Here is a 13,798-nt window from a genome sequence, read left to right on the forward strand (position 1 = left end):
GTCGATTATGTGGGTTCCAAAGTCCAACACAACAACCCTTTGTTGTTGTTTTCTTTGTTGTATCCAATAATCACAACCCTTTTGATTTTATTAATCATTTCCACCAATTCAAAAAGAGACTACAAGCCATTTTCTTTTTTTCCTTTTGTGACGTCCAAACAAAAATATACATATTATATATTTATTTACTTTTTCAAAACAAAAGAGGTAGATATGTTGTATTGGCTTATTGATTTTGTGTTGGTCAAACAAACTCAAGAGGCAAAACTTCGTCAACAACCCAAGGGGCAAAACATACATTTATATTAATTATTTAGATTTAGATTTAAGTTATTAATATATCATAATTAATAATTCATAGTTATTAATTATTAGTAATTAACTCAACTAGTTAATAACGTCCAATATCATCTCTCTCTATTTGGTGATTATTAATATGTACATACAATATATACATATAACCGGATATCTAAGTGCTCATTGTGTGTGACCCCATATGCCCGTATATAAGCGGTAGTATAGATTTGTGTTATGACGTGCACATTAAACCAACAAACTTTCACTTGTGCATGACATAACATCTAGAAAACTATACAGACATATATTGGTGTCTAGCAACACGTCAATGCCGCCGAAAATATACAAGTGTTTGTTTCAGCTAAATGAACAATCATTATTTAAAACTGATTTTAATGATTGAGTGTCTATTGTCCCTTTATTGCCGATATCGGGATCCAGTCATTCTCATTTGTCAACCAATTACGTTTCTCGATCTAGAAAATTTGAATGTGATCACCAAGTTAAAATTGATCTACAATCAATATAGCTTGGACACGGCCGTGTAAATATCCATTCACTTTCATCGAGGGGCCCAGTGGTATCATACTCTCATATAGAGGAATAAATCCCATTTTGATTATATGCGTTCGTCATGTACTCCACATCATACCCGATGATGGCCTTTATAACTACCTTGTTCAGGATAGCGTTTAACCATATCAAAGTATAATATGTCATACAATCAAAAACCAAACATATACATCTCAGGTCTAAGGACACAAAGACATAGCCATTATGAGATTCACTATTGACGATGATCCATGTAGTGACATCTCATGATTGGGTCATTTCAATATTCATCATCAATGAATACATATGAATTTTGGCCTCAGCTAGTTAACTATTCACCATCAGTGAATAAAACCAAATTTCATAATAATCTTAATTCATGTTACTCCCATAACATGACCGATTATGGAGATTTTAGAATAATCAACAATTATTCATGGACTAAACATGCTAATATAGAACACAATGATATAAATGAAAACGACCATACCAAGTATCTCAATTCATTAAGATAAAATTTCTTATCGTTCTAAAAAATATCTAAATACTAAATTACAAATGAAAAAGATTAGTAGCTTAACGAAGTCCAATATTACTAGCATGATCATCATGCTGGTTGTGCATCAAGGGCTTCGTGAATGGTTCAGCCATGATATCATCTGTTTGAACCTTAAGAATACTAATATTATTCTTCTCAACGACTTCATGAATGTAGTCAAACTTTTGAAGAATGTGTCAGATGAATTAATGTATATGTGATTCTTTCGCAAGTATAATGCGCGACGAACTATCACAATACATTTTCATAGAAGATTTAATGTTGGTAACTACTTCGAGTTCAACAACAAACTTCCTTATCCAGATAACTTTCTGAGCAGCATCTCAGGTAACAATGTATTCTGCTTTTGTTGTAGAATGTGCAACAATGCTCTACTTTGAGCTCTTTCAATTAACTGTCTCGTCCATCATGACAAAGACACAACCTGACTGGGATCGAGAATCATCTCGATCAGTTTGGAAACTAGCATATGTATTATGGTTAATACTTAACTCCTTTTCCAAATCATCGTAAACCAAGAACATATCTTTAGTACTCTACAAATACTTAAGAATATGCTTAACAACAATCAAATGTTCTTAACCTAGATTTTGTTGAAAACGACTCGTCAAACTCAAAAATAACGAGACATCATTTTAGTACATAACATGGCATATATAATGAAGGAGGCTGTGGACAAATCACAAGGACTAAATCTGCATTCAAAGAATCCAAATGATTCAGTGTCTGCTAAGGTTATTATCGAATACCTTGCTCCTGACTTTAAACCCTTGCGGACAAAATTCTTCATCATCCTCTGATATTAGAAATTCTAAGATATCATCGTATCTTTCATTATAAATATCCTCTATATTTCTGAAGATATTTCCAAAATTATTCTTATCTGAAATAATTTACCTCTTCGCGCTATCTGTATTACATCAGAAAGGAAACTATTTTAGTTTCTAAATTCTGAAAAAATTCAAATTTAAAAATATGAATGTTTTTGAAGTAGTGTTGGGAACTAAAGCATGAGTTAGTATAATATAATGACACTTGATCAACGTGATTATATTACAGTAAGTCATGCTGAGTTTCTAATGAAACGTGATGATTCACAGGTCATAACATCATCATGTGCCATGTTACACGACTCTTATATTCTATCTAATCTCCAAACATATCAAGAATATATCTTCCTGATAGTTCTATCTCTTCTCTTGAATTCTGGTAATTTAACCAATCGAGATTGTGCTATTACAATCTCTCTCTTAGAACATTAGTCATGTTCATTCAAAACTTCATACCTACGAATTCTGGACCATTATTCGCTTGACGTAAAGTTGGGAAGAGAAAACAAAAGTATGGAACTCCCAAAATATAAAGGAAATGAACAGGGTGGATTCATAGTGAAATATCCGACAGAGCAATCGAGGCAGATTACCGCATTTAATTAAAGAGGATCCTAATTTCCTTATTCACCGAAGAACCGAATCATATATAGATTTCGGAGATTTTCTTTAAATCCCTTGAATTCCAGAAATCCACCGTGACTACGTCACCGGTTAAGTCAAACCTGCATTAAATCATCTCACTATTTTGTGACAGCTTCACTCGTACGCTCATAATCGAATCATTTTAGCTACATTACTCAATAATGATACAACTCTATTTGACAACCAAAATTCGTCATAAAACATTCTTATTGTTAGCCATGACGACCTCGATCAAATTTCGGGACGAAATTTCTTTAACGGGTAGGTACTGTGACGGTACTGTGACGACCCGAAAATTTTCGACCAAAAATTAAACTTGATCTTTATATGTTTCCGACACGATAAGCAAAGACTATAATGTTGAGTCTTAAAACTTTTGAACTGTTTACATTGAATCATTTGACCTTTGACTATTCCCGACGATTCACGAACAATTGTGTATAAATAAATATGTAAATATATATATATATATATATATATATATATATATATATATATATATATATATATATATATATAAGTATATTTAATAATTTGAAATAATAGAAAACAATTTAATCATTTGAATTGAATATGTAAAATAATATATAAAATAATAAAGTTGTGATTAAAATAAATCTACATGTAAATATATATGATTTCTATACATAGTTAATGTTATATGTATATTGTAATATATATAAATATTAAATGTTATATATATGTTATTATATATATATGTCATAATTAATAATATGTAATATTAAGTTTGATTACGGGTTAAAAATATAATTATTCCTATATACTAATTGGCACCCAAAATTTGGTCGTTTCACACTCCCACAGCTTATCAAACGACAATTTCCAAACCCTTTTATATTTCCTTCCAGACTCTTCTTCCCTATTCTTTCTCACCATTACTTTTCTTTTCCATTTTCCTCTACCCCCTTTCTACATCCGACGGAAGAAAAAACGACGTGTTCGACGGGGACGAAATCGATGTTTTCCGGTGGTTTTAAGCCCAGATTTCATCTGTTGTGGCTTTAATCGACCATGGTTTGGCCTAAATTAAGCCCCGATTTAATCTATAGAAAATTTGAATTGATTTCACCCTATATGGTGCTACGTTGGCGATTTGATTTGGCTGTGGTTTTTTTGATTACGGTTTGCATCCGCACCTTTCAATCGATTGAAGATTTAGTTATGAAATTAGGGTTTGTGGTGGTTGACTTAAATCATCATTTGTATTGTTGCCGTTTCTGTGCTACCGGTGCCGCCCTCCTCGCTGTTGTAAACGATGAACGGTATATCTGCTATGCTATTTTCTACGCTTATAATGCTCTTATTTCTTATTTTGTCCAACATAAAAACTGTCGATATTGTGTTATGAATACTAACGACATGGGTATAGGATGTATTCTTTATACAGTATAATTTTACATTCAAAAGTCAGTTCTTTGTATTATTAACTCAACAACAACCCAACAGATAAGAATATCTTAAATTAAGTGTAGTAAAAATGATTATTTGATCACCTTATTGTTTAACATTTGGATCTTTAATAGATTTATATCAAAAGTGGTGTTGTTAACAAAAATATTGGTGCAAATATATTAGTTCTTGCTCTGTATGTTTGTTGATGGTATGTTAAAATGTAGGTTTTATTACAAAAGTACTATTAGGTTTATGCTGTTGTTATTAAAGTACTTATCTGTTATGTTTAACGTAGTAGAGTGTAATATACATTGACTTCTCTATTGATTATTATGGGGATGGGATGAGAATACTAATTTGGGAGCTCAAGTATTCTTTTATTCTAATATTTTATTTTTGTTACATTTTCACAGCTTGCTAAATATGTGATGCTAAAGTATGTTTGCCCTCCGTCACCTCATGGCAAGGCAACATATTAGTTGCAGCCATGGTGACTAATTACATGTTTATGATGCAAATATTCTATTTATGCTGATTTGTTATGAAATTCCAGCTACTATCCGGAGTTTGGTTGCCGTCTTAGGACGTGGTAGCCTCTTTGTTGCTAAATGATTGTAGTAAAAAAAGATACACTTTTCTATGATTTGCAACACCATTGTTCAGTTGGAATTTCTATCAGTGGCAGTGCCTTTTGGTACTCACAACTTAAGAAGGTTTAATAAAATAGGCTGTGATGATAAATATGTGGGAGTTAGGTCGAGCAACGAGAAAAATGAGTTCGTATCTTGGCGGGGCAATCTAAAGATTGCAGCCACGACGATTCGTGTTCTCTTGCTTGATTTTAAACACAGATCTGAGCCTCATTTCTTTTTATTTATTTTTTCCTTATTAAATTTTTTTTGTCGTTCCTTCTATTATTATTGACTAATCTATGAATTGCAGGAGGGACTAAAGGTAAATAAACATTCAAAGCGTGGATAGTATTCATTCTTTTAAATTATGTTGCTCAAGTGAGTGTAGACAGTGTTTTGATTGTCATTGCACAATTTGCACCGCAAAGCAGGTATACCAGGATGGAGCAGAAGGGGTTCCGATTAGGCAGTTTGATGTATCAACGGTGAGATCCACTTTTCGCCTTTTTACGTTATTGTTTCAGGTTGTTAATTGATGTGTATTTAATCATGATTGTTTGACATCAAGTATATTTTCATCGCAACGACTGTAAGCTTACATTGTTGCCGGTTTTTTTTAAGTCCTTTAAATAATTTGCGTCGAATCAAATTTTAGGTTTTGAATCTAGTTTTTTTTTTTTTTTTTTTTTTTTTTTTTTTTTTTTTTTTAGGAACCCATGATGATGAAAATTGGGATTTTGTATGGAAATATGTAAATGATTGATTTATTGTTGATTACACACAACCATAAATATAAATATTTAATTACAAATTTGTGAAAGTTTTCAGTTGTGAGGAAAGGTCTTTAATTACAAATTTCGCTTAACAATACAGTTGTGAGATGTCTGGCGTTCAAGATTCTTTGAACCTGAAATTTCATTTGCTTAATGGATCGGATATTGGTCCCAAAAGCTTTCCAACAGTTCCAACTATCGCTACTTCGAACGAAAAACGCATTTCCCAATGGCCTAAAGATTTAAATGAAAGTAAGCTTCCTTTCTCAAGTGTTGCCTAAATTTCGTTTGTTTTATTAACCTTAAAAAAATATGTCCAAATTTACTGTTAACGCTTTAAGTTATATCTTTGATTGTTATAATCTCCAGTGTGTAAAAACATGTTTAGCTTTCATAAATGGTGATATATATTGGCTTATTTTTCTCTGTTTTTTGGATGATTTATAGCATGCATGTGTCATTTATTCGCTTCTTTGGTATGAAAAGGGATTGATGGTGTAAGTGGTGTTAAAAGGGCACCATCATTTGATTATTTTGAGTGTATTTGTTTGAATTGGAGAAAAGTAAACATCCTTTTTTAATCGCTCAAAGGTTGGTTAAGTTGATTTTTTTCGGTCTCATTGACGATTTTTTCAGATTGGTTATTTATTGCTGCTGTTAATACAGGTATTCCTCATATTTCTGTTACTTCTGTTTATGAGTGTATTTGTTTCATGCTCTGTTATTCTCACTATTGTGCGTCTTTAGGTTGTTAACGATTTCTTTGTAGGTCTCTTATCTTCGAAAGGTGAGATTTTTATTCATGTTTCTTTATTTATTTGACAATTTTTATCTTTTATTTTTTATTTTTACTTTCGCTGACTTAGTATGTATTTGTTGACTTGGTATGTATTGCACATTTCACTAACTTAAAAGTTTGTATTGTTTATCCTACTTGAGCCGTATTAGAAATGAGTGTCACAAAACATATTTTTTTTTTCAATCTCATAAACTTCGCCTGAAAATGGGTTAAATTCACACTAAGTGGATCAAAATGAGTCATCAAGTATTTATTCAGGGTATTATAGGAAGTTGAAATGAGTGTCACAAAACATATTTTTTTTCCCAATCTCATAAACTTCACCTGAAAATGGGTTAAATTCACACTAAGTGGATCAAAATGGGTCATCAAGTATTTATTCAGGGTATTATAGGAAGTTTGTTTTTGTTGCAGCTATATATGTGTTTATAATTGGGAAGTGACACCAATATGTATCCCAAATGTTTATCAGCTACTACCTTTTGAGTTTACTATATTTTAGGTTATGTTCCTTACTTATTGAGTAGCTATTGCATACATCCAAAGTAATAACTAAATGATTATAAATTTTTATATTTGTTAACACTCAAATTATTGACTATATATATTATACACTCTTGGTCAGCATATTTTGGTAGATTTATGTGTGATATTGATGTTCTTTTAATACACATGTTGGTAAATTTATGTGTGATAGTGGTGTTCTTTGTTATGCTATTCTTTAACAATTTGGTAAAAAAATCTAATATTGTAACTATATGATTGACTACGACTGTAACCGTATGATTGATGTTTATTTTATAAATGTGTTTAAAACATCTATTTCAAAAACGTTCTTTTCTACCAGGAAAAAGAAACACACAAAGCAGAAAGCTGCAGAAACTAGAATTTAATGTTTAGATGTTTCAATGTAAGTTCTAACAATTTTGTCTTCCGTTGTAGTGGTTGATTGTTAATCTTTATGTTATTTTAGTTTATTAGTATAAAATCAAGTGTTTTGTGTGTAGGTGTTACGTTTCTACACGTGTCAAGAAACAGAAACGTTAACAAAGACACAACAACAAGCTGCTGTTGATGTTGATGCTATTGCTATTGTTGAGTAGCTGGTGGTGGTGGTGGTGGTGGTGGTGGTAGTGCTTCTGCAACTGCTGCTGATCAGCTGGAGTGCACTCAAAAACAATTGTACGGCCAACGATTTTTGTAACCATTGTCCACAAATCTGCATTTGCTTTTTTCACTTCTTTTTTCACTTCTTTACGGTAACTCATTTGTCCAGGTATTGTTTTTCTGATTATATTTTAAATAATTGGTTATGGATTAGCTACAAGCATTTAACAAAACCGATTTACCTTATAAGTATTTAAATTTCATAATCTCAAATAGTTGATTTTATTATATTCTAAAGAATAATTGCAATATTATCCTTTTATATTAGGATATCTGCTTGAAGTGTCAAAGATTTGATGTTATTTCCTTAGTGGTAAATATTTAAAGATTTCATTTGAATCATGTACAATAACACATTCTTTTCATGATTGTTTTTGAATTTGAATATGTGTGCTCATCAAAGTTGACATATTTGTACTAATTACACCCACAAATGCATCTATAATAAAATAAAACACTTGAAGGCCAATGAATACTGCATCAGGTCCTTATCTTCATGTATTATTTGTTGCACTTTTGTAAGCGTAAACATGTAAATATTAGTGCCACTTCTCATTCTGTTTATATACATATCACTTTTGTAAACTTAATCGGATAATATAAGCTACGTAGATATCCAAATGCAGCCACCATAAACGTACATCCAAAATAGACCGCCGCAACGCGCGGTCCGTCTTTTTTCTAGTTAAATATAATTGTTATAGTTACTTTCAATATTTTTATTAATATTAAAATCAGTATTATTATTATTTTCAATATATATATATATATATATATATATATATATAACATAGATATGAAGTTTGATATATAAATTGTTATTATTATTACTAATATTATTATAATCATTAATAATATTAGTATTATGATAATTAATACTATTATTACTAATAATATTATTGTTATAAATTTTATGGTTATTATTATTATCATAGTATTATTATTACTATTATTATTATAAATCTCTATTATTATTATTATTTATAATATCAAGAGTATTATTATTATAGTTATATCTATTAATTAATAAGATTAATTGTATTAGGTAAATACATATATGTATTTATACAGTTATAAAAATACAAATATATAGATATATATATATATATATATATATATATATATATATATATATATATATATATATATATATATATATATATATATATATCCTGATATATACTGATATATATATTATAAAATCTGAATTATTGTATTAATATTATAATTACTAAATTAGATTAATTATATAAGGAGTTATTTAATCACAGAATCAAATGCAGTTTAACTTTTCAATCATAATATAGCAAATTTTGTTTTCTGTCTTTAAGATCGTACAAGTTAGGATTGAATCACAGGATACAACCAAGAAGCTGTTGCAAGTCATTTTCATATATTTTTTTTATAATCTGCTCAGTTTTCCTGTCGACTCAAATGATTCTATATAATCAATCGATAAATTCATTTTATGGGAAAAGACTTATTCAATTTTTCCATCTCTATTATCAATCTAAACTGCAAATATCAAGTGAATTAAATAGGAACTGAGTGAAACCCAGTCTACTTGCTCTGTTCGTTCACATTTAAATCAAAAACTCCAAATCGAATTTTTCTTCAAAATCTAATAATGCAGAAAGGTTAGGAATCTTTTATTTAAACTATCTGCAAAAACTCAATTTCCAATTCTTTATATTGATCACAAATTTGATAGTCAAAGTTTCAAAATTAAAAAAAGTCAACAAGTGTTCTTGGAGCAAATTCGAGTTCGTGTTTCTGTTTTAGGATCAATTGATGATTCAAAAAGTTTACATAAATGATTATAGACCTCTTTCATGTTATTATTATAGTCTAAAACGATTTGGAATTCAAAATTTGAATTTGAGTTTTGTTTTTGTTCTTCGCGTTATACAGCAGTTATATATTTATATTTTTGTTGTTGTTTTGAATTGTCTGTGAATAATGATGTTACATTACAAGTCGTTACCAACTCAAATACTAGTCTTAGAATAAGTAAGATCGTTCGTTGTTATGATTTGGATTGTCCCAGTCGACTGAATTTTGTGAAGGGGGAGAAGAAATTAGAAACAAGGTTAACATGGGTTAAATACTTAGGGGTATGAGGTTTAACCAGAAAAGTATAAATGGTCGAATGGTTTGGAGATGGTGCGGGTTAGCGGGAGGTCGTGGGTTCGAGCCTGGCTCCAGTTATTTTTTTTTAGAAAAGGCTCTATTCTTGAGGTAGTTTACTATCTTTATTATTATTACTACAATTTTAGAAATTATACTAATACTATTATCAATATCAAATATTATTATTATTTAGTATTATTGTTATTTTTATCATTACTATTAAATAGTATTATTCTTAATATTATCAGAAGTATTATTATCATTTTATAAATATTAGAACTATTATTGGTAACATAAACACATTAGTAATAATATTATCATCATTTTTGTAATTACCAATATTAACTTAGTATAATTAAAATTACTGTTTTGATAAACAAATGATATATATACAAATAAAAAGATATTTAGTGCATGTAACATAATAAAAGTTATATTTACATTACATATAAGTATGTATTAATCGTATTAACAAATTTTATATAAATAATCATATATAATAAATTAGGTGTTCTTAATATAATATTAATCAGACAAATATATATATATATATATATATATATATATATATATATATATATATATAAAATATAATTTAAAAATATAATATATATATATATATATATATATATATATATATATATATATATCTTAATATAATATTAATCAGACAAATATATATATAAAATATAATTTAAAAATAATATATATATATATATATATATATATATATATATATATATATATATATATATATATATATATATATATATATATATATATATATATATATATTTTCGATTTAAAATTATGTGTGTTAATATACATACAAATGATATAGGTTCGTGAATCCGAGGCCAACCCTGCACTTGTTCAGTATCGTCGTATGAATATTTTTACTACAAAATATTGTATCGTGAGTTTCATTTGCTCCCTTTTTAAATGCTTTTGCACTATATATTTTTGAGACTGAGAATACATGCGCTGCTTTTATAAATGTTTTACGAAATAGACACAAGTAATCGAAACTACATTCTATGGTTGGATTATCGAATCGAATTTTACCCCTTTTAGCTTGGTAACCTAAGAATTAGGGAACATACACCCTAATTGACGCGAATCCTAAAGGTAGATCTACGGGCACTAACTCCCCCCATACTGGAAAATGGTATGCTTTAGTACTTTGTGTTTATATTATACAGATGGATTTATGTTTTGGGGATATTCTATATGCATGATGTTAATGTCGGTTACCAGGTGTTCAATCCATATGAATGATTTTTAAACACTTGCGAGTGTATGATTATTGAATAAAGGAAATCTTGTGGTCTATTAAAATTATGAAAATGTTTGATTACGATAAACTAATGAACTCACCAACCTTTTGATTGACACTTTTAAGCATGTTTATTCTCAGGTATGAAAGAAAGTTTGTCTTTTCAAAACGAATGCAATGAAAGTTTGTCTTTTCAAAACGAATGCAATGTTTGTAAAATGTATCATATAGAGGCCAAGTACCTCGCGATGTAACCAAATGTAATGTATTCGTCCAGATGGATTAGGACGGGTCGTTAAAGTTGGTATCAGAGCTGGTATAATTGTGTCCATGTGTGGTGGGTTAGTCGTAAAGGAGGTCCTCACAGTGTGACATGTGGTGAAGTATTGGCTCTTACTCCTTGCGATCCCTTACGAGGGTTGGCAGTTGCCGAGAAGCAGGCCCTAAAATCAGTATTTGAGGTACACTCAGTGGTCGCCGGATAGTTAAGGCACTGGGTGGGACGGTGGTTGTCCCCACATGAGTTAAAGTTGGTATCAGAGCGGCGGTCTTAGCGAACAAGGTCTTGCATTAGTGTGTCTAACTGATAGTTGTTTAGATGCATTAGTGGGTCTGAACTTCGACCGTGTCTGCATGTCAAAAGTTTTGCTTATCATTTCGTGTCGAAAATTACCTACTTATCATTCTTAGGGAATCACTTGCTTATCATTCTTAGTCTAGACACATCTTACTGCATTGACTGCATGAATAATGTATAGACAAAATTCATATCTTAGTGTATCTGCTAATTCATATCTTAGCGTAGTTTTTACTGTATACTTTGTCTGACATATTCTGTAGATTCCTCCGTAACTTATGGGATTTTAGTATTATATATGCATATGTAAATTATGTATTGCAGGGTACTAATCTACATCCTATAATCTATTTCTTATTGAAAATCCTTATCTGATCGTATGAGATGAATCCCTCAACCAGTTCGAGTCCCTCAGATTCCGATAGCTATTCCGATAGTTATTCTGACAGTTATTTCGACATGGATATTCACCTAAGCTCCGGAAGCAGTGTCACCAGAATGAATCAACCAATTAGCCATCCCCAATTCATCTGATGGGTTCGTAGCCGACTTAATCAATGGAGATGCGAAGAAGGCGATCATTTCCACCAACCGAGTTCACCTCTTGGTGAAGAACCTGAAGCACTTACCGACAAATCAGTCTGAAACACCATTTTCACCGTTATTTCCAGAATAGCTCGCAACGATTACATAATATCCACCATTCTAAACCTTATTCATCCGCTCGTCCCAACCGACAATCATCCTGGAGTAATTGAAGAAGTCAACGAGCTTCGCTCTCGAGTAATCAATTTGGAGAATATGGTACACAACTTACAAGCACCAGCAGCACCACCAACATCAGCACCAACAGTACCTGTACCACTAACAACAATATCCGCAACACACGCCTCAACATCACAAACTATACCTCGAGCATAATCTTCGTTCTACATCTTGTTCTACGTCGATTATTATCGTTCTATGAATCGTTCTACATCATTTATCTTCGTTCTGTATGACGATTATGTAATTTCTAATGTTTTAGAGATTATATATTCTAGTTCTAACGGTAAACCAAATGAGTTTAATATCATAATTAAACCCATGATTACATCTGAAGAAAATATATATGTATATATGTTTTTCATAAAGATTGTAATTAAAAATTCTTTTGTACAAACTGTTAATTGTGAAAATATTTTAACGGGTAGGTAATACCCAAGGAATATTTAAATTTCACATTAATAAGTTACACTGTACATTCTTCCAATCTGATTCAACAGTCATTTACTATCCTGCTTACATCCACAGATATACGTATCCGTTCACCGCAGAATAACCATTTTCATTCAATTTCATATTTGGATTTTGACATATCAGAATCTAACAAGTGGCATAATGAAGAAAACATTGGACAAAAATAAAATTTGTTAGAAACAAACAAATTAACTATGAGAAATTTTGTTAAGAATCCACGCTAACAAAATTCTAGCTAACTGTTAATTCCTTATTACATTTATTTATCGCAATTTAATTATCGCAATTTTAATTCTCGCAATTTTATTTATCATCATTTAATTTCTGTTATTTACTTTACATACTTTATTTATTGTCATTTAAATATTGTTATTTACGCATTTTAAATATCGGGACACGTATACAAGGTTTTGACATATCATGTCGATACATCTATATATATTATTTGGAATAACCATAGACACTCTATATGCAGTAATGCTTGAGTTAGCTATACAGGGTTGAGGTTGATTCTAAATAATCTATATACATTGAGTTGTGATCGAGTCTGAGACATGTATATAACGGGTCACGACACGTAATAATTAATTCAAATATTATATATTAAACTATATATGAATTGTTGAACTACTAATTGTGGACTCCTAACCTTGGACTAATGACATTGGACAATTAAAATGAATTAAAATATTGATTATAACATATGAAACTAAACATTTCTTCAAGTTTGACACTTGATTTCATCTTAAACATTATTCGTATCTTGACAATTACAATCTGCGTTCAAACCTTTCATGATTCTTGAAAACATCTCAATCGAGAGGATGAACCAACCGCACTTCATCTACGGATGAAAAGATTGATGCATATAGTTATGCACCTGAATACAATTGATGTTAAAGCTAAGGG

The sequence above is a fragment of the Rutidosis leptorrhynchoides genome, chromosome 11 (genome assembly GCF_046630445.1).
Source record: "Rutidosis leptorrhynchoides isolate AG116_Rl617_1_P2 chromosome 11, CSIRO_AGI_Rlap_v1, whole genome shotgun sequence".
In the NCBI taxonomy this organism is placed as follows: domain Eukaryota; kingdom Viridiplantae; phylum Streptophyta; class Magnoliopsida; order Asterales; family Asteraceae; genus Rutidosis; species Rutidosis leptorrhynchoides.